Raw genomic sequence first — 27,620 nt, forward strand, 5'->3', positions numbered from 1 at the left:
ACATCATAAAAACTGAGGCAACCTAATATAGAAAGTTCAGCTGCACATCCAGGGGGAACATTCTCATCTGCATATCCAAGAAACCTCCCTGTGGGGGAGGACTGATTGTCAGCCATCTAACAGCCACCTCCTCTACTTTCTCCCCCACAGTGTTAATTATGTTCTGTGCTGATGTGTCTCTGCTCAGCTATCTACCTTACCTCTCAATAAAAAGAGATGCTGTTTCAAAATAAATAGCCTGACACACTGTAAAGAAGCTATGGATACTCAGAAACAATATTTTCTAAATATTTATAAGCTATATTTCAAAATCTGTTACATTCAGTGACTTGTGTAAATAAATATCAGATCTGCAAGTCACCATCCTACAGCGCCAGTGGAGCGAGTCCAATTACTCATCTATAAACAGACAAGTCATCATTTAAAACTCTGTCCTCGGTCTTACGGCTCTGTCTTTGGATTCTATCCAGTAAAAGAACTCGAAATATAAAACTTATTTTTTCTTACTTAAAGAAGTAAGAGGAGGATCTTCATTATGATGAGGATCGTGGTGTTGGTGTCATTAATTTTTCCATTACTATAAGACATAGGGGGAAACTGCCTAGTTAAACTAATCCAAGATTGGGGTGGGGTGAGTGGAGGGGACTAGGAGGTGGATGAGGATAGAAGAAGCAGAGAGTATTTTTGGAGAGTCTGAACTTAATTTCCTTGAAAAGTTTCAGACTTGCAGAGTTGAAGTCTGGATGGACAGGTCAGCCAGACGTGAGCACTTAGGTCACAATGTTCCAGTTCTCTAACGGGGCTGCAGGACGAGAGGGGAGCAGGAAGACCCACAAGTAATTCATATAATGTGTTTGTGAAGAGTACCCACACATTGTGTTCTTTCTCTATCCTAGTGATGTTCATCTTTCACTTCCAAGAGACTGGATCCAGATCTAGATGGAAAGTTGAGAAGTTTGCAATAAGTCTGGATATAGTGAAGCTAAAATATGGAGTTCAGTCACAAGTCTGCAAAGGTTTTGGGAAGGGATTGTACAGTGTGGTGTGGGATTTTAAGGGTCATCAATATAAACTTTAAGGGTAAACAACAGATGAATCTAGAAAAAGTGTCTCTGGCAAGATAGACAAAATTGAAACAATATAATTGAATTAAGGTGTTTCCAGATTGTGAGAAAGTGGTACTGAATACAAAGCATTCAAGTGATCTGAATGCAAAGGGGTTTGTGTTGGAGAGTAATGAGAGCTGTAAACATGGAGAGTATGGGGGGAATCTGGAATCTACTTTAGTGGTAACTGGAAGCCACTGAAAACTTAAACCAATATATAACAATTAGTGTGTGAGAAGATGTGGACCAGAATGTTGTGTGGCACCTCCCAGCAAGCTAAGAGTCCAGAAACCAGGATCCACATCTCCAATGATGATGAGTTTTAGCAAAGGTAAATGGAACCAAACATGGCTTATCGGCCACGTATAACCCACCAGAAGTTTCTGTGTCAGTAGCAAGTACTGATTAAGAAAGAGACCAAGTCAGTCTCAGTCTCTGTCTCTGTCTGTCTGTCTGTCTCTCCTCCTCTGAATCTGAATCTGAGAGGTTATATTCCAAGACACAGTTGTATAGACTGTGTTCTTTAGGATTAACAATTAATTTTAGGCTTTTTTTATCCATAATTGCAGAAAAAGACCCTCTGGAAACTTGGAAATTTGAAGTACTCTCTCTCTCTCTTTAGTCTTCACACTTCTTTCAGGTTTGGTCACTGGAATTGTATTATAATTCTCTATAGACAGGTTCTTCAAACAAATCAATGAGCAAGCAAACAAATCTCTCGAACTGGTGAAATATCCTCACCATCATTCCTCACACTAGCTTCTTTTCTGTCAATGCGTTCATATCCATCTTTTTATGATTATTTATATCAGCTCTCTCTTTTACAACTTTTCTATGGCAAATTTCTACCTAGAACAGATCCCTATTGATCTGTTATCTTTACCTTTTTACTCCATCTGTTCCCCACATCCATAATGCAGATATAACTCCTGGAAGAAAGGTAATATTTTCTATTTTGCAAAGAGATTTAAAAACTCCCTTTAACTAATTTCACTAATTTTATTAGAAAGTTAGCACCAATATTTTAAAAAATTAATAACTTGTTATAAAATGAATAATTGTTAACTATAGAAAAATTTAAAGCACAAGAAAATATAAAAAATAATAAAATCATGGGGAATTCTAATTTACAAAGATAACTAATATTAATATGTGAATGTGTGGTTCCTATTCTCTTGTTCTAAATGTTTACATGCACAGCTTTTTATCTAGAAACAAGAGAGACAGACAGCCAGACAGAGAGAGACAGAGAGAGACAGAGAACTATAGTTTTATTTTCTTATTTTTTATAAAAAAAATCTGAGTTATGGTCATAATTACTCAAGATGAGTGAATAATGTATGGCACTGATACTTTATTTATATAGAGTCTATCATGAGCAACTTAGAATATCAGTATTTTCCTGATTTACTCAAGCTTGCTAAAACTTAGAACTTCTTTACCAAATTCAATAATACATTTAAGAAAAAAAACAAGGTCATAATAAGTGCTACTGGGGAAGGAAAAGAAAGCAACAGACAGACTGGTAATTATAGTGGAGCCAGCTACCACAAAGGGTTAGGGGTCTCTTAATAAGTCTGTTAGCATTGCTAGCTCTGTCTAACCTTCTTCTCAATTTGAGATTTTACAGCCTCCACATAAATATTTTTAGAGACCAAAATTGATTCTTCGAGGTGTGAATGATAGAACTACTTTATTCTATTAAAAAAAAAGTCCCATTGTTTAGAAACATTGAATGCTTAGCCTTAAGAACACAGTTTATGCAATGAAGAGGAACTGTATTCCATATAACATATAATTTTGTTGATAACTTCTCCTCTATAAGGATTTAAGAATTATTGAAAGCACCTATCTATAAAAATAAACTACTTAAAATGCCTTAAACCTATTGTATTATTTCTTTAAAAGCTTTATTCTGAGTAAAAGATGCCTTTGGAGTGTAAAGGAAAATCCTTTTAGAAATTAATATAAATTAGGAAAAAAGCTAGTATCTGCAATTAGTCTATACTCTCAACAAATATAGAGCAAAATATCAATATGGGGATGGGGCACATTTTGTTTGAACTTAGTTCTGATTCAATAAAAGTTTCTTTCTTTCTTTTTCTTTCTTTCTTTTTTTTTTTTTTTTTTTTTTTTTGCAAAAAGTCACCATAATGTAACTTACAAAGTTTCTGGAAATATTTATTGTATACAGCCTAGAAGATGAAAAGAATGTAACTATTATTCTTGGTTTGTTTTGAGGTTATTTACTTAGGGCTAAGCACCTCATTTTTCTTGTGTACAAAAAGTAATTATGCAGTCAAAAGAAATATAGCTCATATACTTCAAAACATATGAAAAATGTAAAACTTTATTACACACATTAATTTCTAACAAAGGACATCTCTAACATCAGTGTAACTGGGACAAGCCAGATAACTGATGTATATATACGGATGTTTCTCCCAAATGGGTTTTATAAAGGCAAAACAAACAAATAAACAATTTCTTCTTTTATGTCTGCCTCTCTTTTATAAATTTTCACTTCCCAATATAGGCAATAGTTTTGAGGATTTTTTTTTCTGTTGTTCCATGTGTACATTAATATATTCTATTTAAGTTAGTCTCACCAGCCTCCCCTCCTCGCATTTTTTATTTTATTGTTTCAAGCTACTCAGGTTGAATTCATTTGTACATGTAACAAAGCAAAGATATGAAAACCTACAAATTATAAACCAAATATGTTCATGACTTTTCCAGTTGCGATCTTGCCCATTTGACCTTCCAGAAATGTCAGCATATTCTTAGAAAGCCACTTTTAGTGTGACCCAGGCCTGGTTTGCTTATCCTCCTTCCTTCATTCTCCAAGCAGCAGTTGGATCTAGATCTTAGGCAGGAAGGTTTGTGGGTCAACATCAGTTGTCTTGGGGCCCAAGACAAGTGATGGCTGATTTCCTGGGGGCATCACACTGGACAACATGGTGCATGCCTAACACAAAGGATGGAGGGGCACAATATGGTGTTCACCTTGGACGTGCTGGTTAATAACTGGAGAAATCATTATATCAACAAAATGAAAACGATTGTAATAAAAGCAAAATAACAAACCTACTCTCATACGGGATAACAGAACTTGACATTCTAAACTGTCAAGGAAATGCAGCCAATGGGATCTCATTCCTGTTAAACAGAAAAGAATTGCTTTGGTGTGTGAAACTATTTTTTTTTTATAAGTAAAAAAGAAATTTGTGAGAAGGAGGGTGAGTGTGTATCTTCATGTGTACGTTTGAGGGTTGGTAAAGAGACTGGCTCATAGTAATGAGAAATATCACAAGGAAAAGGAGTAAATAATTCCCTCAGGATAGGATAATCTATGATAGTACAGAATTTTTCAGGAAAAAAAGAAAGCATAGCACTCATTGTTTGGTCAAGCCACATGATGTTTGAAAACCTGAACAAAATAAAATCTGTAGTCCAGCTTGACGAGTAACTGATTTGATGAAGCAACGATTTAACTTAGCAAAGCAGATTCCTTTAAAGAAAATAATTGATGTATAAATCACATACTTCTAAACTACAATACATGTTTCCCCTCTACTCTTTCTTTGTTTTTCCTGTGCAGTAGTACTAAGAGGGAAAATCTTCAAAGAGACAATTGGTTATGAATGGTGTTCAGGATTTTTTTTTTTAAGGAGATTGTTAGAAATACCAATTAAATGCTAGACTGGATGTCAATACCCCGATGTTAACTTGCCAGAGAATAAAACATCAAGGCTTACATTTGATGTCTCATCTCTTCTATTCTTTTAAGTTTCCTTCATGTGTTGTTCCATGTGCATTCTGGTGTTTGGGAAGGGGTAATAAAGAGATCGCTAAAGAAATAAAAATTTTTTCCCTTGATATTCAACAGTTAAAGTTATAAGCTACTGAATGAGCATGATTACTCTGTAGTCAAGAAAATTACACTTACGAATCTTCTTAGGGAATTTTTGACATCACGAATGCACATACCTCCTTAAAGTGGTCAAGAATGAGATCTTTGCAGAGAGAGCACAAAGAGAGCACCTCATGTTCGCCTATGATTTTGTCGTCTGGTTATGAGCCATTTGTGGAGATGGCACCAGGACATGTAAATTTTCCCATGAAGAGATTTCTGAGGTCCTTTACTCTCTGTTCAGGACTGACTTATCTATTGCATATAGTGCCAAGACCTCTAATACTTCTAGGAGCCCACAAAAATGTCTTAATTTCTTTAAAAGTTAGAACAAAAAGTGAACTTCTAGGTTAAAGAAAATGCCTTAATGTGTGATATTAGTATGCTCTTTATAGCAATAATGTCTTCAAATATAATTTAATATTTCTTTGTAGAGGAAGTGGTCCCCAAAAGTAAAAGTCACTTTAGGGCTCATGAGAGTCAAAATGTGGCCTTGCTTTCATTTGCTGTCATTCTTTCTGAAAACTGCCTTCTTATTTGAACTTTTTAAATTCACAAGTTTCAATTTCTTATCAGTCAAATGAAAATATCTCATGGTGCTGTTCTGAGGATTAAATAAAATAGTAAACTCAAGAGCATTTTGTAAACTGTAAAAAATCTTTCATAAATGAGATCATATTATGTTTTTGGTTATGGTCATTAGCATCTGTTTAGTCACTGAAGCTAGAAATCTGGGATTAAATTTGAATTCTGTTTCTCCATCTCTTCTTCCAAATTGCCACTAGCTTCTTTGGTATCTACCTTTCCATAATTCTGATATCCACATCTTTTTTTCCATTCCCATTGTTAAGCTACTCTCTTTTTTTTGAAAACTTTACTATAATGGAGAAATTAGACATACACAGAAGTAGACAAAGAGTATGACAACTCCCATGTACCCATTACCCAGCTCCCAAAATCAATCCTGCTTTATATCCATATCCTAAACAACCTTGGAACAAATCTCAAGTGTCATGTAACTGTATCTATACATATTTCAACATTTCTCTACTCAAAATGAACTCTTTTTTAAAACATATAACCATAATACTATACTCACCCCTAAAAAAAGCAATCACTCCTTAATTTACCACATATCTAGTCAGTGTTCATATTTACAGTTGTCTTATACATGTCAAATGTTTTTTAAAGTGTTTTTTTTTCAGTCAGACTCTAAATAAGTTCCTAAAGTAACCCTTTGTTGATCTGTAAGTTCTCTCCTAATTTCTTTTTCATTTCTCCACTGTTTGTATATTAATTAATCTTTCACTATACTGTTGTTGTAGCTCAGCTTCCTGTTTTCACATTCTTTTCTCTCTGATTTACTTCCCATGCTGCTGTTGACATTACATAAAATCGATTTGATCATGTGATTCTTTCCTTTTAAAAAAATCCACTGGCTTCAAAGTGTTTACAGGATGAAGATTTCTTATTTATTCTCCTGTTCATATATTTATCTGTTTATGCAGGCTACTGCAACCCTTCAATAATATGCCCTAAAAATACTCTTCCAGACTAATTTCTCATCATCTCTCTTATCCCTTCGCCTGCAGCCTTCCACATCCATCCCTTATACTCTGACCCCAAATGGATTATTCTCTTTTAGAACCTTCGCTCAGGCTACTTTGATTCGTCTTTGCCAAATCCTCTGTCCTTTGCTTATCAAAATCCTACCTATCCTTAAGAGGCCTGCTTGGATTTTACTTCTTTTCTGACGCCTTTGTCAGTGCTCTAGATCTAAATTAGCCTCCTTCCAACCCCCATCTTTTGTGCTTCCTTGTACCATTTTGATAAACTGTCTCTAAGGCTGATTATAATAATGACAGCATCTAAGAGTCTTAAATGCCGTAAGTCATTTGATGTTCCCAACCACTCTATAGAGAAAGTATTATTATTCTTATTTACAGATGAAGACAATATTAGCTAGCATTTACTTGACATTCATTATATCCTAACCACTGTTTTCTTTGAATATAATTCTCATGGAGTCCCTTTGGCATAGGTTCTATTATTATGTCCACTCTATATTTGAGTTAAATGGGCACACGGAGATGTTAGATAACTTTGTCCAAGATTTCACAGCTAGTTAGTGACAGAGCAAGGTCTGGAACACAGGTATTTGGGCTTCTGGAACTCACATTCTGAAGCACTATGCTAGATTGCTTTTATGAATGCATACGGATTTTATGAAAAATAGATGTGTGTACGTGTGTGTGTGTGTGTGTGTGTGTGTGTGTGTGTGTGTGTGTTATTTTATAGCTCTGCTTCTGGAGTATATATTTCTAAAGGCTAACACTTATCTAATTCTCCAGCACAGTATCTGTAACAAAGAAAGATCATTCAGAATAAAAAGCTGTAATTTCTAAAATTTAATATAATTCAATGTAAAATCAAGTTCGAGTTTGCAAAAATAAAAGTGAAAGTGTTTACATATATACTTTAGCAGTATATATATTCTATAAACCAATGCACACTACAAAGATCTAGAATACACTATTAACTAAATGACATGATTTTCCTTCTTAAGAAAATAAAAGAGAAAATATGTAATATTAAGCTATAAAATGATGCATATTCCTGAATTTCCTTGGATAAAAGATATTTCACAAACAGACCCATCATCATTTTTTAGGTGTTTTGACTCTAATATATGTACTATTTTTTCAGAGATAGGCAAACAATTTTATTTACACATGCAGCAATCAGGGCTAAAACTTGAATAGATTTGGGGAGAGAATTGGCTGAGTTGTGAAATGGTTTTTGAGACTGCTTTGACTAATCTAGTTTAGGAAAGAAGCAAAAGAATCAAAGACTCTTCGCAGGGTCAGAGATTGTCATTCATTTGGAATTAAGATGTATAATGAAGTCACAGATTCACTGGTTTTAGGATGATTGAGAAGTGAGACAGATGCCATTCAATTCACTCTTGGAGCTATCTTAGAAACTCTTCCAGTTTATTCTTGCAACTTGCCAAATACTGTAGAAACATTGTTGCCTTTCTAAAGAATAAGAATTCATTTTTAAAATTTAATACAAGAGTTGATGAACTTCACAGGCAAGAAATAAGGGCCAAAAGTGATAAATTAGGTTTTTAGCTCTTAACTATCAAATTTATCAATGATATTTAGCTAAGAGGTTTTGTAATTCTATCTTCTGGACTCTCCTTGAAGTCAGGGACTATGGCACAGAAGGGGCCTCGAGCCCCTGCCACCATGGGTGGTATCTACAGCCCCAAATGCTAATATCTTGACTCTACTTTACAGGAAAAAATTTTGTGCTTCTCCAAAGTGACAGAGAGAGCAAGAGAGAGAGAGAGAGAGAGCGAGAGCGAGCACGTGCCCAGGTGTTTGCATCCCTTAAAAGACTTATTTCAGGAATAGGACTTCAAATCAGAAAAGTTTTGGAATTTCTAATGATTAATTTAACTGATATCAGAGCAAAACTCTGCTTTTCTTTCTTCCTTCTTGATTTCCTAGCAGACAGCATCCCCTTAATAATTACCTTAAGATAATTTGCACTTGCTGTCATAGACAATCCTCTTCCCCCATATCTCTTTATCTAGAACACTACCAAATCCTAAACTTCTTAGGTATGCCAATGCTATAAAAAACACAACTTATATAGCCTATTAGTTTTTGGTTTGAGCCTAAAAAATGGAAGCAAACTTTAAAAAAAATGCTTAATTCACCATTTGCTAGGTATTGAGACCTCACTGATCGCTGGCTGTATATCTATATCTATATCTATATGGTGAGGGGAGCAAGGGTAACATTTTCAGTTCATGTTGTCCTAAGAAATAGAAAAAAACCATTGGCTAGTGGATAAGGGTAGTCGTTTGTGGACATCTCAAATGATTTCTCTTTGATAATTGTTATTCATTTTGAAAGAAATTTGTTAAACATCTTTGTTAGTATTACAGATAATGTGAACAAACAGGGATTGTGTGTCTTGAGGTTTTTAAATAGTGCCAATTTCAAATATTCCACAATAGTTTTTATATGAACCTCTGGCCTGCCTTTTGATTTTGTAAGAATTGTCATTGTATTTGAGAAGCCTGCCTTCAAGTGGCTTATAATTTAGTTATTATGGTTAACTGTTCTATATGAAATCTAACAACTTCTTGAAATGTTATGTGTAAGTAGCTATAGAAATTATGTGCAGCCCAGGAGGTGGTGATATTGTTGCAAAGTAAGATAGAGTGGAAATGAGACCCCCAAACAGGAAAGATGGCAATACAAGCAATCCTGGGTATTAGACCAAGCCATTTGTATTTGTAAGAGTGAACCCAAAAGTTGAAAGGAGCCCATGATTAACAAGACTAAAAGCAGATGAAAAGAGAAAGGTAAGGTTCACAATTTTTTTCTTTGAGTTCAAGAAAACTCTTAGATGTACAAACCCGCCATGGAACTTCTTTCCCAGAAACATTCTTCTCAGCAAAGGGGGTGAGATGAATGTTCAGAGTTTCTGGCTTATAGCCTAGAGCTTCATTCCTTGAATTTACACTCCCTTTTCTCCCTTTTGGCTAATCTTCAAACACTACAAAAGAATGGAGGGGTTGAGGTCTTTCTTAAATATAGCTTCTCAAAAGTTGATTTTTCTATTTGTTTTTCCTATAGGACTTTGGTTGATAATTGAACACTCCAAAACTGTATTTCCAAATTCCAGACAAACTGTGCTTTCTATGGATTCTGACTTAGACATTCTTGATTTTTCTGAGTCCATTTGTATTAAAGAATGAGAAAAGTATTAGCCTTTTAGAAGACCATGAAGAGGAGGTTGCTGTTTTTCTTTGGTTTAAGAAAGTCTTCTGATTTAGGAAAATGAAGTAGATAAGAGAAAGTGGGTACTTTTAAAACCGGCTCTCAGTTGGCATTGAAGAGACAAAAGAATTAACAAAAAATTTTTTTCTTTCTTGATGAACTCCATGATTAGGTCTTTCCTCCAGCAAATTATCCTCACTCTATTCATTTTACAATGACCAAAAATGGAAAAACATCATGAAGGAGCCTCAGCCTTAACTTTTAATTTCCTGGTTTTTGTCAGTTTATGTCACAACATTAATTTTATTTCCACATAGGAGGAAGGGTTGCAGGTAATTAATATTACTTTTCTGTACTCCTCCCAGAGGAAAAATACCCCATCATTAATACTCAGCTGTTACAGCACAAAAGTGAATCTGCGATGTAGAAAGTACTCTCCCATTCATACATAGGATGGGTGGGGGTGCTTTTTCACTATAAGGGTTTTACTGGAGTTGGTTCATAGTCAGGAACACCTACTTACTAATTAGATAACATCCCAGCCAGAGCTGTGAATCTGAGTATGTAACACTTTTAGAGGTCCTGTTACACTTTTGGTGACACTCTACAAGTGGGAATTTCGTGCTTTTTATTCCTTATTTGCCCATCCTTTATGAATCAGATGTGGTACACCTAGAAATTGAATATGTTGGCACTTCACCAAGGTCTTAGAAGAATTTTTCTTCTCTCCTCTCTGAATTCAGAGAGGCCGAGCAAAGTCAGGTGTTGATCCAGCCCAGGGTCCTCAAAACATTTTTAAAATGCCTTTAAATAAAGGAAGAGTATGGTATCCTGCTATACCCTGCCTGTAATCTGCAGCCTTACAAGGAGACAAAGAAACTCTAGTGTCTCCTAATACAGTTGTAATAAAGAAGTAAACATAAAATAATTGTTTGTAGGGCTTATGCATAAAAGCTTTGTTCCTAAATACTGGAAAGGCAGTCACCCTGAAACAAAGGGGCAAATTAGCATGCAGCCAGCCCAAGGCTCTTAGATGCACACACACACACACACACACACACACACACTCACTCACTCACTCACTCACAAGCTCACAGTGACAAATGCTTGGTGCTTGCTGGGAGGTCAACACTAAGAACCTTTCGTGGGAAGGCAGCATGTCAGATTTCAGACACTTTCCCTACAAATGGTCTTTCGCTGCTCAAAGGGGGGGCTTTCTGATCCAGATAATAAAGTCCATTTACATGAAAAGATGCCGCTTTCAATGACATGATTAATTTCGGAAATACCTGGCATCTGAATGAAGTTGAGACTTCAAGAAATGACTGATGATGAGAAAAGATAATTAGGCAAATGTCAAGAGTTTCGCTTGGTGACTGAGGGGCTAGCATGGCTGGGTTACCGTATACTCATTCCAAATGAGAATGAAAGGGCTTTGTGAGAAACTGGGGATGATCAACCTATGGTTACATATAAAGTCCCTTTAGCTCATGTTTCTCCGGGTTTCACTCCACCATGGCCAGTGGGCTGCAATGCTTACCTTCAGTGACTTCTCAGTGAATCCCAGACAGAGCTCGCCTTGTTTTTCACTAGGCCTGAAAAAATGTAAATTTATCTTGTCTTACACATCATTTGTTCAAAAGTGACCTCTGTTCTGAGCCTTTTCAAAAATCTCATTGACTTCTCCTCCCCTCCAAAAAGAGAAAAACGAAAAAAGGGTAAAAGCTAAGCACCACTGAATACTCTTCAGAGAAAACTTTGAAGACAAAGGCTAAAGTGGGGGGTACTGCAAAATGCCTTCCATATGTTGTTTGTGAACCCTTTCTTCACTGTGTTTTTTTTTTTTTTTTTTTTCAAACAGCAGTTTTTCCATTGGTAAAGTAGAGGGCATCAATGATTAGAGATAGTGACCTCCACCAAACAGACTTGGTGGAAAGCAGGGTGCCCCTAGTGGATTGAGGGAGCATTTCTCAAAAGGAACTTTAGAATAAAGAGTCTTTAACGATGGCAAGAGAGAGGGAGATTCTTTCCTTACTTTTTCTATCTCATAGTACATCTTCATTCCTCTAAAAAAAGGTATTTATTGTAGACGAGATGTGTGTAGCTATACCACAGTCCATGAGTGATTCTTAGCAAGCCTAATCTCTTCACTTTATTCTTTTTCACTCCAGCTGACTGGTGAAAAATCAAGAAGAGAGGAGATTAGCCAGAGAAAGATCCTCTTAACCATTTAGGTCTGGGCATACTAATTTAAGTTCATATCCGATATCGGTTAATGGTTGTTACGGGTTGAACTGTTCTCCCTCAAAAGATATGCTGAAGTCCTAACTCCTAGTGCCTCAGAATGTGATTTTATTTGGAAATAGGGTCATTGCAGATGTACCTAATGAACATGAGGTCATACTGGAGTAGAGTGGGCTCTTAATCCAATAGGTCTGATGTCTTTATAAGATAGTGTGAAGACACACAAGAGGAACCACCATGTGACTCCAGATAGAGAGATCAGAGTCATGAAGTTGTAAGCTAAGGATTGATGCCCACCACTGGAAGATTGGGAAAGATAAGGAAAGACTCTTCCTGACAGATTGCAGAAGGAGTGAGGCCCTATTGACACTTTAATTTTGGACTTCTGGCCTCCAGAGCTGTGAGACAATAGATTTCTGTTTTAGGCCACCCAGTTTATAGTGCTTTGCTCTGTTAGTCCTAGGAAACCAATACGATGGTCATACAATTTAACATGGCAGGGATATAAAGAACTGGAAATATTCTCCTTTTCCCTGATCTAAACTCTTACAGTCTTACCCCGATTCCAACATAGTTGGCAGATATGGGTTTACTAAGAGACAGTGTCACCTGTCACAAATGGTGAAGGGTTGCACAGCTCCATATTTGCCAGAAACAGAGACTCTGTCTTTAAAATGCTTGACTAACTGTAAATGTACTCCCAGACTATGTAAAACTGCTCGTCAAGTGCCATGGCAGCCACCCAAAATGAAATGCTCAGCGTATTTAGTGAAATGCTATACTCTAAGTACATTAAGTGCACTGTAAGATACTCATTAGTCTATAACATAAAATACCATTTAAATCAGGACATGAGGGGAGAAACAAACCTAAGTGTCAGCCAGTTTTATTCCTTTGGAGAAAATACATTAAAATATATTCATAGCAAATATGTGAGGTCTTGGACTAAATCTGTTTCTAATAGTGAAATAAAACTGGAAAGAATTAAATTAACCCATTGTGTAGAAATTTCAAGTTAAAATGGAATAATTTCATCATATCTGCATAATTTGTAAAAGCTATTCACCCGAAATAGTAAAGCATGTTTAGTACTATATTGATAAATAATACATGTAACTTGGTATGAGTTAATTTCCTTCAAGTTCTTAAAACTTGTGTTGGAAATTACATTGCTTAGTGGCAGTTTGTACAAATGACAAAGTGTTAATGAGAAAAACAAAAAAGGTACTCTGCTCTTTATAAGTCACTTATATAACATAGCATAAACATATTTACTGAAGTATGCCTTTCTTTGGTTTTGAGTTTTTGTTACTGTTTAAACCATCTATGCTGGCAGCTAAACAATTTTAAATTATAAAGATGCTTTTTGCTTTGGAGAGCAGAAAATTGCACAACTGAGAGAGGGTCCCATAATCCAAGTACAATATGGTTTTGTTGTCCTATTTGCTTTTAATCATTTATAATTCCTGAGATACTCAATACTTTAGTTTTAAATATTGTCTTGGTACAAAGCTTTTCCCTTGCTTATGCATAATTTCATCCAGAAATTAATATCTTCCACTTATATTGAATCAAAAACTAGAAACATTTTACCTCCTTAATGGTGTAGGAATCAGTGTAATTTTAGAGCACTCAAGGATATAATTATTTACATGTACTAGAAATATTAACTAGAACTATCTGATCAAGGTATGGAGAAAGTTGGAGAAAAAATATTTCTTCAAGTTATAAATAGCTAGCTATGTTAAATATTTCTTAAAAAGAAATAATTGGAATATGTAGACATTCCAGATTCTAGAAAAATGTATCCCTGGAATCCTTTGAAAATTAAATATGTTTTTGTATTTTCAAAATAATGCAAAGTACTAAAAGATTATTTGCTTTATTTTCTGTTAATATTAATATGCACATGTATATGGCTTTGGTATTTTTGGAAGCAATAGAAAGAAATAAATGAAGTGTTAATAAATGTGTTGCCGGTTGTGCTAAAATGGAATGCAATGCATACATGTCAATTGGGTGTATATACAAATGTAATATTTTTATCATTATTATGAAGTGTGCTTCATCTTATAAATGCATCTGCTCATTGTGATGATTCCTGCACTCGGCTTAAATGGAAGTTATCATTTTTCTTCTTTTGTTTATAAAGGTACAGTTTATATTTCTTCTGTGATTGATTATATTCCCGTTAAGGTCTTGGGATTAACAATACAGTGTATATTATTTTTGTTGAATTATTTCACACAAAAATGGCAGGGCCCAAAATGTATTCTGGGTTTACAGGATTTTTCTAATATATGTGTTCCCTTCTGTATTAAAGCTGCTAATTAGTGCTTTTGAACAGCTCAACATTGAATTGTTAGAAGGTACCATATCAGGGCCTAATATAAAACTGTTTATGTGGAAAGATATATAAAATAAGAAGGTGTTAAACCCAGCACAAATTGAGTGGCAGGGGGTACCCACCAGTGTTAACTTTATGTTTTTTTAGTCTCATTTAAAGTTAAGATGTCTGTATTACGATTGTGATGTGGAACATGCTGTACATACAGATGGACTGAAATGTGTCAATTTAGTAGTTGCATTTGTCTGTCTGGCAAAAAGTCAATGGGTGGTTTTATCAGGAAATAGCTATTCTTAAACACTAGTTTTTATTTTTAACAGAAGCACATATGGGGACTTAAAAATATATATAGGCTTTTATATATGCTGGTTATACAAGACATGCTAAAGTTCCAATTCCTGCTAAACATGTTCAGTGAGCTTTTTATAGTATTTTGATATGCTTTTCTAACAGGGCAATAATCCATTAATAGAATTTTGAATTTCTCAAGAGAGTTTTGCTGCTGGAATTCAATGTACATGTGTTTAAATTAATCTAAGAGTTTTGATATCTGATTCTATTCTCAGTATTACAAATGAATCAAGCCAGAAGGAACCTTAAGAGGTCACTTATTTCATTTCAGTCCTCCCAGCTTCCACACAGACCAATTAGAAGACTTACTATTCTTAAGTCTCTAATCATCCCCACCAAAATTTAGTGATTGGTTTCAAGGAACAACTACTCCATCATTATTGTATAGACAGTCCCCCAACTTACAATAGTTCTATTTATGATTTTTCAGCTTTAAGGAGGTGTGAAAGTGATATGCATTCAGCGGAAAATGTACTTTGATTTTTGACTTTTGATCTTTTCCAGAGCTTGCAATATGCAGTATGACACTCTCTTGAATGCTGGGAAGTGAGGTGTAGCCACCAGTCAGCCACCCAACCCCAAGCTTAAACAACCCATACTCTATAATGTAGTATTAAATGCATTTTCAATTTGTGATATTTTCAATTTATAAAGTTTATCAAGATATAACCCCATTGTGAGTCAAGGAGTAACTGTAGTTCCTTGGTCAGACCATTTCATCTTAAATGAAGCACAGAGGGACCATTGGAAAATCTGCGGGAGAGTTTTAAATATTTCTTACCATAATGCCTTCTAGTACTATATAAAAATGTTCGGCGTTATGAAAGTTTTTCTTGATTTGATTTTGTTTAATTTTTCATGTCTTTAAAATAATAATTATTTTTTTATTATGAATTCTATGATGCTGGATATGAAAAAGGATATATTTCTCATGGACATTCAACTAGATTTTGGTAATGTAATATGGTAACCATAGGCTAGATATTTATATATATATATAAATGTGTATAATATATAGATATAAAATTGATAAACTCATAGCAAGTTCGATTAACGAAAAAAAATAGTCATAAATTACCAGTATCAGGAATTAAAAAGAAGACATCATTACAAGTTCTTCATGTATGCAAAACAACATAGAAGACATAGAACTGCTTTATGACAAGAAGATTGAACAGATTAAAATAGTTATTAAAAATACACAGCTTACCCAACCTGACACAAGATGAAATAGAAAAATAAGTAATCTTAGATATGTTAATATTATTGACTCTTCAATTTAAATCTTGCCACAGAGAAATCTTTAGACCTATATGACTCCAAACATTTAAAGAAGTAACACCGATAATGTACAAGCACTTTTAAAAAATGGGAAAAAGGGGAACGATTTACAACTTATTTTACACGGCTAGTAATATCTTGATACTAAATCCTGACAAATAATATGAGAAGTAAATTACTGGTCAACCTCTCTCATGAACCTAGATACAAAAATAGCAAACAGTATTTTTAGAAAATTTAATCCAGTGATTTACAAAAAGGATAATACGTCACAACCAAGTAGAGTTTGTTCAAATAATGCAATGTTGTTCTGCCAACATCAAAAAATGTAATTAAACACATTAATAACACAAAGCTGAAAATTATATGATTATTATTAATAGGTATAGCAAAAAGCATTTGGTAAAATTTAGCATACATTTATGATAAATATTAAATCTCAGCTAATTAAAAATAAAAGGGAACTTCTCTAATCTAATAAGAGTATCTACAAAGAACACTTTCTGTAATCATTTTTGATGATGAGATGTTGAAAACATTCTGCCTTATATGGAAATAAAATATTTACTATCACTACTTCTACTTAACACAGTACTAAGTGTCCTGGTTACACAAACAAAGCAAGAAAAATAAAAGATAGATCAGAGAGGATATGATAAAACTTATTATTCACAGGTGACATGATTGTCTACACAGAAAATTCAAAAGAATATACAGATAATCTAAGATAATTAATAAATGAATTTATCAAGATCTTTGGATAAAAGTTTAATAAACATAATTTATTTTATTTTTAAATAATTTTTAAATATTTTATTTTATTTAAAATAGACTTTACTTTGTAACTTCTGTGTATAATAAACCAGTGCTAGGTTTACAGGACAATAGAGATGTTGGTACATAGTGTTCTCTTGTACCCTACACCCAGTTTATCTTATCGTCAACATCTTTTATTAATATGGTTCATTTGTTGCAATTGATGAACCAATACTGATGCATTATTATTAACTAAAACCCATACTTCATTCAGATTTCCTTAGTTTTAAACTAAAGCCATTTTGCCATTCTAGGATTACATCCAGGATAATTGTTACATTTATTTGTCCTGTCTCTTTAAGGCTCTTCCTGACCACAACAACTTCTTAGACGTTTTTGTTTTTCATAACTTTGAAATTTCAAGGAGTATTGGTTAGATGTTTTGTAGAACACTTCTGAATTGGATTTGGCTGAAGTTTTTCTCATGATGAGACTGGGGTTATAGCTTTAGACTATAGAGGTAAAGTGCCATTTCAGTGACATATCAAGGACACATACTATCAACACAGTTTAACACTGTTGATTTGACCTTGATCACCTGTCTGAGATGTTTGCCAGATTTTCTACTCACTGTAGAGTTATCTCCTCCCTTTCTATATTGTACTCTTTGGATGAAAGTCATGATGGGCAGCCCACACTTAAAGAGTGGGAATTTATGATCCTCATGTTGAAGACTAATTATCTACATAAATTATTTTTAACACTTTCACGTGAAAGATTTTTCTTTTCCTCCACTTATTTAATTATCCAATCATATATTGACATCAGTATAGACTCATGGCTATTTTATATGTTAGGTATTAATCCAATCCTGCTTTATTTTATTTTATTGACCAGTTGTTCCAGGTTTGACTGTTGGGAGTTCTTTCAGTTAGCTCTTTTGTCCCTTTAATGATCTCTCAAAAATGTGTGTTTGTTTTTTTAAAGCACTTTCTAATATCCTAAGTACTTCTAGTCTCATCGTGTATATTCTTCACCTCATTTCTAGAATTGGGCATTTCTCTTGTTTTTTGTTTTGTTTGTTTTATTTTGTTTATTTGTTTGTTTTCATTGTATTTTATATACTACCAATAAAAAATAAAACATTTCGACAGAATAAATTTTCTGGTACATAGGAGAAAATGTACCAGAAAGAGATTCAATGTTTCTATACTGAAAGCTTTAAAACATTATTGAGAGATATTAATGAGGTAAATAAATAAAGGAAGAAAGTATATTCACACATTGAAGACCCAATATTGGATATCTTAATTTCCCCCAAACTGATTCATAGATTTCATTTAACCCCAATCGAAATCTCAGAGAAACTATTGTAGAAATTGACAGGCTGATCTTAAAATTTATAGTAAAAGCAAAGGGCCAAAGACAGTTGAAATAATCTTGAAGAAGAAGAATTTAATATAAAGCTACAGTAAGTAAGACAGCATGGTATTAAGTAAAAAATAAACAAATAATAGACTAAACATTCTCAAAAGAGAACCACGCATACACATACGTATGGTCAATTCTTCTCCCAACCTTTTAATATAAAAAATTTTAAACATAAAGCAAAGTTGAAAGAAGTTTACAGTGTATATCTCTATTTACCACCTAGATTCTATCATTATCATTTAACAATGCTTGCTTATCATATACATATCCATCTGTTCAACCATCATATTTTTGTTGCATTTCAAAGTTAATTATAGATATTCTTGCATGCTTTATTCTAAATATTTCAACATGAATACCATTAACCAGAATTCAATATTCGTTTATAATTTTTCACTTCTATATAAAATTCATGTACAACAAAACAAACAATTAAATCTAAAATTGCTGAAATTTTTAAATGCATATACCTAGGTAACACAGTCCTCTATCGAGTTACAAAAAGTTTCATTGAAAAGTATTCCCAGCCAATACTTTTTCCCCAGAGACAACAATACAAACTTTTTACTACAGATTTTTACATGTTATAGAATTTCAATAATTAGAATCATACTGTCTGTTCTATTTTCATGTCTAGTTTCTTTAACTCAGCATAACATTCTTAAAATTTATCCATATTGTTGCATGTATTGAGAGTTTATGTATTTTTATTGATGAGCAGCATTCCATTGTATGAGTAAATCACGATTTGTTTATTCATTCTTCTGTTAATGGACATGTGGAAGTTTCAGGTTTGGGGTTGTTATAAATAAAACTGCTATGAACATTATTTTATAAGTTCTTTATGACAATATGATTTAATTGCTCTTGCTTAAATATCGAGGATTGGAATTGATATTTCAATTCCAAACTTTTTCCAAAGCAGCCGTACCTATTAGACTTTCAAGTACCCAGTCCAGGATACAAAGTAGGTAAAAAGAAAATGCAGAGAACACACTGCCATGTTTGTTCTTGAGTCCCAAGTCGCAAAACCAGTTTTTCTTCTTTTCTATACTTTTCAGAGTCTTTTGTTTGTTTTACATATAATATTCAAAGGTTTTAGCTATATTTAGTGAGAAGAATAGGGAGAAATGTGTCTACTCTATCTCATTTATAATCAGAAATGTAACACTATTTTTATTATATCTTGAACATGCTGATAATGACTGAAAGCAGGCCTGTCAAGTGAGTCTGATACTCTTGATTTATTGCAGGAGGGGGTGTGATAGAGCTTGCTGGATTTGAAGACAGAAAACACAGCAGAGTTTATGACTAAGAGGAATTTTCTGATCTCTGTGTCATGGGAAGATGCTTAGGAAAAAAGGGCTCAGATCACTACTGAGGGATGGCAGATGAAAGAAAGGGGCACTTTGGCAGGTTTTGGCATGGGTAGCTTGGAACAGTGATAGGGGAACAAGTTGGATGGACATCTGTAAGTAGTTATTAAGGCATTCAAGGCATAGCTAAGACATACTTTCTGAAACTAGAAGGATAGAAGCAGGAAGACATGGGCAGCTACAAAGTAATTTCCCTTAGTTGTTGAGATGCGATGTAGGAGAACCGGAGGTGTACCCCCCATGTCCCCATCTCCTTTGGCTTGCCCTTGTCTTCAATAGTCACATTTTCAGCTGGAGAGAGACCTGAAGTCCACAGGGAAAGAGTGTGAGATAAGAGTCAGTGAGATATAGTTGGGGCAGAAGCAATTCTTGGGGATAAATCTCCAATGAGCTCAGGTCAGCCTTCAACGAAGTAATGAAGAGTTGAGAGACAACATATAAAACAAGGAAATAAAAATTACATTGTAATAATAAATAATGAGGAGAATTTTATGATGGTATGGCAAAAGAGAGGGTGAATTTTTTAGTTTGTAAGAGAGAACAGCAAGAAGAGCACTAAAAGGAAATAAACACAAATAATAGAGGTAAAGCTTTCAGTAATCATATTGCAGAGAAAAACATTATCGTTAGCATAGGAAGATATCTTCTAAAAGCTTTTAATTACTTCTTATCTAACCAGTCACAGATTACTTTGCCATTTTACCTTCAATGTAGTACCTCATTGGTGTTCCTATTGTGACTCTTTATAGTAGTGTGCACTGATTTCAGGGTAATACGTATTCAATATGGAGTCATTTTTCAATTTGGTAAAATACATGCATATATATTTGATGTGCAAATCTTTTTGATTTTTGATTTTACATGTCAAAAATCTCTCTTCTCTGTAGATTACATTAAACGAGTATTGGAAGTAATGTTTACTTCAGTGTTTGCCCATGCGAGTCTTTTTAGGGTTACTTTTATTCCTGTCTCACTTTGAAGATCAAATCCCTTTAGATGATTTTGCATGGAAATTTGTTGATTTGCTAATTTGAAATATTTAATTATGATTCACTAGGGCATCTTAATGATGTGGTTGAACATGATACCAGGCAGATGCCACTTAAGTTTTGTGTATTGCTTTGCTTCTCACATTGATCCACGTGCCCCTGGAAATTAGGTGGTATGTTGAACAGGGAGAGCTGTCATGTAATGCCACGGAATAACCATAGAGATCTGGCCAGGAGAATTGATCTTATGTGAGCATCTCAGAGAAAATTTTGGAGAGTAAAAATGGTTTTGCGAATACAGAAGAAGATTAGCAGAATTCCATTTTCTATGTCAGACAATTTGAATTCTTCACAAAAGCACAGGAAATAGCTGCAAAATGTAATACTTTGGCATTATCCACTCATTGGCCTTAGTGTTAAAGACTCATCAAGAGAACTGACAATGACTTTTGGGGAGGACATAGAAATAATGACATAGTGTGCGAGTGCTCTTTCTCCTGATAAAACCGGCTGGAAGGGTTATTTCTTGGTGAGTCCCAGGAGATTTGCATGGTTAGAATTTTTGGAATAGGAGTTTGTTCCCTGAGATCTAGTGTATTTAAATTTGAATATCAACAAACAACATGTTTCCCACATATTTGTTCAACTTTCTGCTATAATTTTACTCAAATATCTGTTTACAAACATGCTCCAACTTTTAGTTCTATTTCTTTTCACAGTGAATCCCTTAGTAACACAAAAAGACTAATAATTACAGACTTTTACATTTACATGCTATTCTTAATTTGCCTTTGAAAAATTAAATACTGTAAACATACTTGGAGCCTAAGCTTGAAGCATAAACTCAATTTTTCAATGAGCAAAATAGTGAGAGAAATTTAGAACATTGGAAACAGCCTCTTATGGTTCTCACACATTCAGTGTTATGCAAAAAATATCCTCCAAATATGACTCTTGCTCCCAGGAGGGGTACAGAAGTAGCTGAAATAAACCAAAAAAGCAAACAGAAAATTATATTAACAACTGATTTGTCAAAATGCCATAGGACTTTTTTTTAAAATCAGCTAAAAAGGAATATAAAGGGAAGAGGGGCTATATTTTCACGAACAAATATCACCGATGTCAAATCTAGGAATAGAACCTGGTTCTCCTGATTCTTGCGTAAATTTTATTTCTTCCATTTAAAAATCACATTTACCTCCAGTGGCAGAGAAGAATTTGGTGCCATCCCAAAGAGTGAAATTTTGTAGAAGTCAGTTTTATTTTAAACATTCGTGTGGTATTTTATTTCTATATCAAATCTATATTTAAAAATTATTTAATTTAAATAAATTATATTTCTAATATATTTAAAGTACATTTCTAATCTAAAAAAGTTTCATTTTTAGTTGTATGACACTAAGATTAATCTTTTATTTCAGTTTAATATTTTTTCCTTCTAATATGTGCTTGTTCATATAATTAATTCATATTTTATGCACATATTTCTATATCTACTTTTCTTATTAATTTAGGAGCTTTGTTTTGTAAAGGACAAATCTCATTCACAAACACAATTTTTTCAAGAAACATCATGATTTCTTTTTTTTTTTAAGTGCTATATTAAGGTATGATTAGTGTGTAAAAAGCTTTGCCTTTTTAATGTATACAATTCTGTAAGTTTAGGAATAAATATACACTGTGAAACCATCACTATCATTCAGGCCATAAACATGTGTATTACCTCCCAAAGTTTCCTCCTGCCATCTTTATCATCTTCATCATCATCATCACCACCATCATCATCATCATCATCATCATCATCATCATCATCATCATCATCATTGTTTTGTGATAAGAACACTTAACATGAGATTTACCCTCTTAGCTAAATTTAGGTATACAATAGAGTATTGCTAGCCATAGCCATTGTGCTATATAGTAGTCTCTAGAATTTGTCTTGCATAACTGAAATTTTGTACCCTTTGACCATCACTTATCTTTTTCCTCCTCCCTCCTATCCCTGGCAACAACCATTCTACTCTCTGCTTTTATGAGTTTGACTAATTTAGATTCCATATATTTGAGACTATACAGTATTTGTATTTGTGTGTCTAGCTTATTTCAGTTAGCATAATGTACTCCAAGTTGGTCCATGTTGTTGCAAATGACAGGATTTCCTTCTTTTTAAAGGCTAATTTTCCACAGTATGTGTACACTACATTTGCTCTATCTATTCATCCATCGATGGACATTTAGATTTTTTCCATATCTTTGCTATGTGAATAATGCTTCAATGAACATGTGAGTGCAGATATTTTTCTTTGAGATCTTTATTTTAATTCCTTCGGATAAATACCCAGAAGTGGAATTGCTGGCTCATATGGTAGTTATATTTTTAATTTTTTGAGAAACTTTCACGTTGTTTTTCATAATGGCAATTTACATTTCCACCAACAGTGTAACAGGTCCCATTCTTAAGAATACTTTTTTTTTTTTTAAATAACAGCTGTCCTAATAGGTGTGAGGCGATATCTTATTGTGGTATTGATTTGCATTTCCAGGATGATTAGCGATGTTGAGCACCTTTCCTTATATCTATTGGTCATTGAATGTCTTCTTTTAAGAACTGTCTATTTGAGTTCTTTGTCTAGTTTTAATTTAGTTATTTTTTTTTTGTTATTGAGTTGTAAGATTTCTTTTTATATGATTTGTAAATATAAATTGGTTTTTCATTTTGTTGATGAAACATGACTCTAAATAGCAAACAATTTACATTATAAATTTTTAGTTCTGTGGGTGCTGGAAACTAAATCATAAACCGTTCATGGTTTCTTCTCATTTCATCCCCTGACATGAAAAATTATCCTCATTGAACATCAGAGAATGCAAGCTTTTAGCCAATGGGCAAGATTTGACTAGCTGAAGTGCTATTGATTAACATGTATAAATTAATTTTTTAAAAAATGGAGCCAACATCTTAAAACTAAAATCTTTCCCATTTAAAAATTTCAAATTTTCAGCTTCTGTTGAGAAGTCAGAATACCTGTCCACACTCAGCCTACTTCTTGCACGGTGGCAGTTACCTAGAACTGAGAAGCTGCAGCTACTCCTTTCAAAGGTGATGTGTGTTTTCCACTCCATCAGGGTTGCCATTTGTATCTTTTAAAATTTATAGGGCAAGTATGTATGTATGAGTATACATATGCCCTTAATTACCATGTATTTGCTTATAAATTTGTCTATTCACATATAGAATACATGTGTTATATGCTTCTAGAAAGAATTTCCGTTTGGATGCATGCCTTAGCAAATCCTTGTTATTATTCAGTCCTTCCTGTTACTGTACACTTGCATACTTCACTCATTAATGTTGACTATCTAGTCCCTGTAATCATTAAAGTTTTCAAGCTCTTTTCTAGATATTATGGAAACTACATTAATGATAACTAATCTCTTGGAAAATTGATACTTTGAAATTTTATCATCTGGAAACTATAATGCACAATTATTATATTAAACTTATATTATCTAGGCTATATTCAGAGGGATCATTTCCTAATGCCTGAGTAGTATATAATTGGCTGCTTTAGTTTGTTTATTCGTATCTTATGAGATGTTCACTTGAATATGAGCTTCTACTCATACTATTGGTTAATTGTGCTTTATACTATGATCTTTGCCCTACCCTATCTGACAAACTCTTGTGAAGTGATGTACATATATGTAGCATATATTTTTAACCTATATTTATGTTTTGGAATCTACATCAACATGTTGTTTGGTAATTGAACAGTCTGGAGCTCAGATTTTTTTCTTGAGTATGTAATATTTATTCCTTAGAAATCTTTTGTGCTATACAAGTAAAGAAATCACAAAGTAAAGGTGACAACTAAAGGGAAGATGAGCATTGTATGATTAGAGAGACAAGTTGGAGGGGAAAATATAAATAAGTTATACACATATATAAAGCTGTTAGGAACATTATTGGTTTGGAGGGCACAGTGAGTAACCCTCCATACCTCTGAGTGACGGCCTATTGAGAAATAGACCTAAAGAGCTGGATATGCAAATGGGGTAACAATTATAAAAAACCTAATTTAAATTGCATAGAACTATTGATCGTTATTGTCATAATGCTGAATTACTAAAGTGGAAATGGTTATGAGGTTTCAGCCAATTTCATTCACAGTTAATTTAAGTAACAGTATTTAATATTATGAAATTCCGTTTTTGTGGATCCAAAGCTAGGTAAGAGAAAACAGGTATTTGCTATGTATGCAGAGCTTCTCTTTTTCTCTGCCCAGGTGGACAGATTGTAGTAACTGTTTGAGATAACCTGTATTTAATATTCTTGGGCTGCTTTGTTTTTTGTTTGTATGTTTTGTTTCTGTTTCTGTTTTATTTTGTGTCATCTCTTATTGGTGTGAATTTTTGTACAGCATGTTGAAACTGTTTTCTACAGAGGAAAAAGCTAATAAAACCCTGGTTTGTAAAGAGTTTGTAACAATATTTGTTTACAAATTGCTTACTTTGAGATGGACAGGTGAAAGGCACTGTATAAGTGTCAAGTATTATTATCTGTCTAAATCTAGCTGAGTGAACAAATCTTTTTAATGTCCATTTTAATGACTCAGTTGTTCCATATGGTTGACTTCAAATGCATAAAACAATCCAAGTTAGTACATTCCCTGGAGAGAACCAGATTGTCCAGGTGTGGCATATTATAAACTCAGGGTAGAATTAAGAGGCATAGCTTTTCAAAATTCAACCTCAAACAGAAACTCAAATAATTTCTCTCTTTATTGTTTCGGACAACACAGGGCTCTTTCATTAATGAAACAAAACCATGCGTTATCTACCGTAAAGCAGGTTTTATTTAAGTTATGATATTTGGATCTCTAGAGATTTGGGTAAATGGAAGTCTTCTGGAGTTCAGCTGCTGAGATTGAATTATTTATGTAAATTTGTTTAATTTTGGTAAAGACTTAGGTTTGGCTTGTTTCTGGGCACGGCTGATTCCATGAAGATGGTGTTCCTCAGAGAGGTCTTTGGCAATATCTTTTAGGTCTTGATGCATTTTGTTAATTATGATTCAAAGCTCCTCATGACTTTTAGCTTAGCAGATAGAATAACTAGATAGAAGCAACATCTGTCACCCTTAGAAAATGATGGTACACTCATGATAGATTTAGTTTTAAGAATAAAAGTGATTTTTATGAAGACAGATTATTTTTCTTCTTTTGTTTTGTATTTATTGTTGAAGTGGATCTCTCTTTTTCTGATTGATGCAACACTTCCTCGCAAAGCAACTTAAGTATTGTATGTTGCATGTTGGGGAAGCCAGCTAGTCCTGTGCCAATGAGGGACTGAGCGAGAAAGCGAAACAAAGATCCTTGCTTCGGTGTGCCAGTAGAAAGGTATGATTAACTTTGTGGGCTTTGTATCTTGACCGCTTCAATAGTTAAAGCATGATCGTAATGAGGTTGAAGTGGGCCTCGCCGACTCCAGTTCATGTGCACGGACCATATTCTCCACCCTAGTCAGCAAATAAGTGGTTTGAGTACAGAGAAGACTGAGGAAGAGAGGTCAGGCCTTGATATATGATTCAATGGACATAATTTCTTGTCTTTATGTTGCAGCTTGGAAAATGATCTTTGTAATCTCTTGTAGTAACTACTTATTTGCATATAGTTTACAAATATGAAGGTATCTTAAATCCAGTCTGACCCTTCAGCCACCATCCCATGTTGTAAGTCTTCCTAAGAAGGTCTTCAATGATATTTGATCCCAAATTCAGAGAACTATGGGGCCTTAATATCAAATTATAACTCCCAGAATAATGATAATTATAATGATGGTGATGATGATGCAATGACTGCTAAAATTTATTGAGTACTTATGATGTGAAAGGTATTGGCTTAATTAACTTGCTCTTAACTTTTGTGAACTCATTTGATTTGCATACCACCCCAATGCAGCTTGTACCAAATCATTTCTATTTCACAGGTAGAGACCCTGAGAACAGAAAGTTGAAGTCATATTGCCCAGCTAATACATGTTGGGCTCAGAATTGAAAACAGGGAGACTGACTCTAGAATCCATTTCATGTGCCCCTAAACAACTCCTTATAAACAGTTTCCAAAGACAGATGGATTCCTAGAATCAATGGGCTTATCGACAGAGGAGGTTTTTCTAACATAACTTCGGAATAAAATAAGGGTCATGGGGCAGGGGAAATTGACAAAGGCGATGACACAAGTCCTATTAACTTTTATGTTACGGAAGGAGTGAGGACTCCTTAGTCTTACATGCTTCACCTGAACAATGCTGCTTTCAGTCCAAATTATTGCTGAATGAAGGGGAGGGACAGAATGGCTAGGTGATCAAAGGCCTTTCAGAGAAGGATGTGAAAAGGCAGCTGCAGGCTCTTCTCTGTCTCCAGAAACTCTCCGCACTGCATTTAATAATTGCTTCCCATTATTGCCTGACTGTCCTTTCCAAATAAATCCACCTGATTGGGATGGATTTGGTGTGGGAATATCTGTTCCAGTCTATTAACCAGCACCTTCCTTGAGATTTCCCTGTCCACATTTATTAAGAAGATTGGGTGATAATTCAGGCCGGGTTCTGGTTCTCCTCCTGGTTTCAGAATGACAATAATGAGTGCTGAGATCTTAGGTCTGAAAGTCAGCATTTTCTTTTCACGTCATCTTTGTTCCTTCTTAGCAGCAGAGGCAGAAGCACCTTGCTTTGGGTTGTAAAACCAGGTCATCAAACACCAGAGTTCTTGGTGTATTTCTGAGGGTGGGAGATTTTAGGGACAGGTTTTCTTCTTTTCGCTTTTATGTTGCTCTCTGAAAATGACTATTTCCAGCCATACTGGAAATTTCTTTCTTTCTCAAGCAGACCTTTTAAAAATAAACCACTAGAGCCTAAGGAAGGGAATCAGTGTCTTTCTCTGGGTTACTATAGAAAAAAAGCCCTCTCTTTCTTCTGGGGAATTGAATCTTTGCAGTGCCTGATAATATGCTGGTAGCAGAGAGGT

This window comes from Rousettus aegyptiacus, unplaced genomic scaffold (assembly GCF_014176215.1).
Source record: "Rousettus aegyptiacus isolate mRouAeg1 unplaced genomic scaffold, mRouAeg1.p scaffold_m13_p_7, whole genome shotgun sequence".
NCBI classification, from domain to species: Eukaryota; Metazoa; Chordata; class Mammalia; order Chiroptera; family Pteropodidae; genus Rousettus; species Rousettus aegyptiacus.